The sequence below is a fragment of the Triticum aestivum genome, chromosome 3D (assembly GCF_018294505.1).
Source record: "Triticum aestivum cultivar Chinese Spring chromosome 3D, IWGSC CS RefSeq v2.1, whole genome shotgun sequence".
Classification (NCBI taxonomy): Eukaryota; Viridiplantae; Streptophyta; class Magnoliopsida; order Poales; family Poaceae; genus Triticum; species Triticum aestivum.
In genome coordinates, this window is record NC_057802.1 from 148,933,836 (window position 1) to 148,937,927 (window position 4,092).

Below are 4,092 nucleotides of genomic sequence, written 5' to 3' on the forward strand. Positions count from 1 at the left end.
ATGTGTTATCCGGCTTCTCTTCAGGCATCTGCAGCTCTGTCCAATCGTTGATGAAATCCACCAATGCTTGAGATTTGATAGTAGTGCGTGGTACATACTTTAGACCATGAGGCCCAAGTTCAATGGCCCACTTAGCGACTCTTCCTGTGGCTTCTCTATTTTGGATGATATCTCCTAAAGGAGCAGAACTAACCACAGTGACAGGGTGGCCCTGGAAATATTTCTTAAGCTTCCGGCTTGCCATGAACACCCCATAAACGAGCTTCTGCCAATGTGGATACCGTTGTTTGGACTCAATAAGTACTTCGCTGACGTAGTAAACCGGCCGCTGAACCGGATGTTCCTTACCCGCCTCCTTGCGCTCCACCATGATGGCCACGCTGACAGCACGTGTGTTAGCGGCCACATATAACAATAAGGGCTCCATATCAATGGGAGCAGCAAGCACTGGTGGCTCAGCTAACTGTCTCTTCAAATCTTCAAAAGCAGCATTGGCAGCATCACTCCAGACGAAGTTATCTATTTTCTTCATCATCTGATACAGTGGTATAGCCTTCTCGCCCAACTGGCTTATGAACCGGCTTAAAGCAGCGATATGACCCGCCAGACGCTGAACATCATTTATGCATGCCGGTTTAGCCAGAGAGGTGATTGCCTTGATCTTCTCCGGGTTAGCTTCAATGCCTCTGTTAGAAACCAGAAAACCCAAGAGCTTGCCTGCAGGAACGCCAAAAACACACTTGGCCGGGTTAAGCATCATCTTGTAGACCCAGAGATTAACAAAGGTCTCCTTCAGATCGTCTATCAAGGTCTCCTTCTCTCTGGATTTCACCACAATATCATCCACATAAGCATGAACATTGCGCCCAATCTGATCATGAAGACAATTCTGCACACACCGCTGGTAAGTCGCCTGGGCACTCTTGAGCCCAAAAGGCATAGACACATAACAGAAGGCTCCAAACGGAGTAATGAACACCGTCTTCTCTTGGTCCTTAACTGCCATTTTGATCTGATGATAACAAGAGTAAGCATCCAAAAAACTCAAACGCTCACAACCCGCCGTGGCATCAATAATTTGATCAATACGAGGGAGAACGAAGGGATCAGCCGGACAAGCTTTGTTTAAATCCGTATAATCCACACACATACGCCAAGTGCCGTTCTTCTTGAGCACGAGCACCGGGTTAGCCAACCACTCTGGATGAAATACTTCAACGATGAACCCGGCCGCCAAGAGCCAGGCTACTTCCTCACCAATGGCTTTACGCCTCTCCTCGTTAAACCGTCGAAGAAACTACTTGACTGGCTTAAATTTTGGATCAACATTAAGAGTGTGCTCAGCGAGTTCTCTCGGTACACCCGGCATGTTAGAAGGTTTCCATGCAAAGATGTCCCGGTTCTCACGGATTAACTCGATGAGCGCGCTTTCCTATTTAGGATCCAGATTGGCACTGATGCTGAACTGCTTAGATGAATCGCCTGGAACAAAGTCAACAAGCTTAGTCTCATCGGCCGACTTAAATTTCATTACCGGCTCATGCTCTGTGGTTGGTTTTTTCAAAGACGTCATATCAGCCGGGTCAACATTATCCTTGTAAAACTTCAATTCCTCTGCTGCACAAACAGATTCGGCGTAAGCAGCGTCACCTTCCTCGCACTCCAAAGCTATCTTTCGGCTACCATGAACCGTAATGGTCCCTTTGTGACCCGTCATCTTGAGCTGTAAATACACGTAACACAGCCGTGCCATGAACTTGGTGTAAGCCGGCCGCCCAAACAGAGCATGGTATGGGCTTCTGATCTTGACCACCTCAAAGGTCAATTTTTCCGCCCTAGAGTTGTACTCATCTCCAAAGGCTACCTCCAGCTCGATCTTGCCAACTGGATACGCCGACTTACCGGGCACCACGCCATGGAAAACAGTATTGGACTGCTTGAGGTTTTTATCAGTTAATCCCATGCGATGGAAGGTCTCATAATAGAGGATGTTGATGCTACTGCCTCCATCCATGAGCACTTTAGTGAATTTATACCCACCAACCTGAGGAGCCACCACCAAGGCCAGGTGACCCGGATTATCAACCCGGGGAGGGTGATCTTCCCTACTCCATACAATAGGCTGCTCAGACCATCGCAAGTAACGTGGAACTGTCGGCTCAACAGCGTTCACAGCCCTCTTATGAAGCTTCTGGTCTCGCTTGCACAAACTGGTAGTCAACACATGATACTGTTCGCTATTGAGCTACTTTGGATGGGTCTGGTATCCCCCTGCTGCTGCTGCTGATTATCCTTGCCGGATTGGTGGTTAAAACCACCATGATTACCTTGAGAACTCTGAAGATTGGAATTTGAACCGCCGCCCGGGCCATGCAAGCCGCCGCCACCTGAGCCGCCGCCCTGCCCATTATTACCGTCGAACATGTTGGAATTCTTGAAAGCCTTCATGATCGTACAGTCTTTCCATAGATGGGTGGCCGGCTTTTCCCTAGTGCCATGCCTTGGACAGGGCTCATTCAACAACTGCTCAAGCGTTGGGCCTGACCCGCCAGACCGGGGAGGCGGTCTCCCCTTACGTTGTTGATTGTTACCCTGCGCGTTGGTGTTAGCCACAGATTCCAAACTATCATCAGTCTTATGTTTGTTACCTCCTTGATTCGCCGGGTTATGCTGAGGGCCCTTGCCGTTGCCATTCTTCTTTCCCTTCCCTGTCTTTTCATCATCAGACGCGGGATCCTTGGTACTATCAGAGTCGGCGTACTTGACCAGAGCCGCCATCAGCATACCCATATCATTGCAATCGCGCTTGAGCCGCCCAAGCTTCATCTTCAAAGGCAAAAAAGGCAATTTTTCTCCAACATTAAGACTGCAGAGCCGGCATCCATCTTATCAAACGAATGTATTATTTCCTTGACCCGGCGCACCCAATGGGTTATAGACTCGCCTTCTTCCTGCTTGCAACTAGTCAAATCCACAATTGACATAGGCTGCTTGCATGTATCCTTGAAGTTTTGGATGAACCGGGCTTTCAGCTCTGCCCATGACCCGATGGAATTAGGTGGCAGTCCCTTCAATCAAGTGCGGGTAGTCCCATCCAACATCATGGTGAACTATTTGGCCATCGCAGCGTCACTGACCTCCAGCAACTACATAGCCATCTCGTAGCTTTCAATCCATGGTCCGGGCTGTAAGTCAGCCGTGTAATTAGGTACCTTCCTAGGTCCTTTGAAATATTTGGGCAAACGTTCGTTACGGAGAGCCGGCACCAGACAAGGGACACCTCCGGTCCTCGTAGCTACGCCTGTCTCGATAGAAGCCGTCGGGTAAACCGGAATGGGCTGGTAAGCTATCAGCTGAGCCATCTGCTCAGCCTCTTGACATGCTCTGTCTTGATCTACCGCGTTAAAGGCTCCGTTGTGCGCCGCGCCATGCCCACCTGGCTGGTCACGGCACCGGGCGTTGCTTGAGCCGGCTGCCGAAACCATGTGCCTGCTATAACTCGGGCTCCGGTTTGGACGAGGGGTTGAATGAATCATGTCCCGGCTATATGAATATGCCTCCTATTGCGCCAAAGCCGTCTGAAGAAGTTCTCTGACCCTGCGGGTTTCGACCGCCGTTGGAGAATCGCCCTCGACCGGGAGAGCCGCCAGTCATGCCGCCGCAGCGATCATGTTTTCCAATGGGTTAGAGTAATGACCCGGTGGTGTTGGTACATATTGAGGTGGAGCAGTATTCACACGAGGAGGCCCCATCACTTGTGGCTGAACCAGCGTTCCAACCCCGGGTGCCGCGACCCAATTCATCTCTGGCGGGTTACTGGGCCCTGCACCGGGTGTGTGGAAGAGGTTTCGAGGATCATAAACCGGAGGGAGCCGAGATTGAGCCTTCTGATATCTCCTTCTCATGACCTCATTGGATGCATTCTGATCCATTGTGAGCCGGAAAGACTGCGCCTGAATCAGCTGAGTCTGGGCGTCCAGAGCCGCCCGCTCTGCAGCCATCCTGACTCCTTCCGCTGCCAGATCTTCCTTGGCCTGCACTATATCCAGCTTTAACTGTGCCACTTCTGCATCATGTTGAGCTTGATCCACT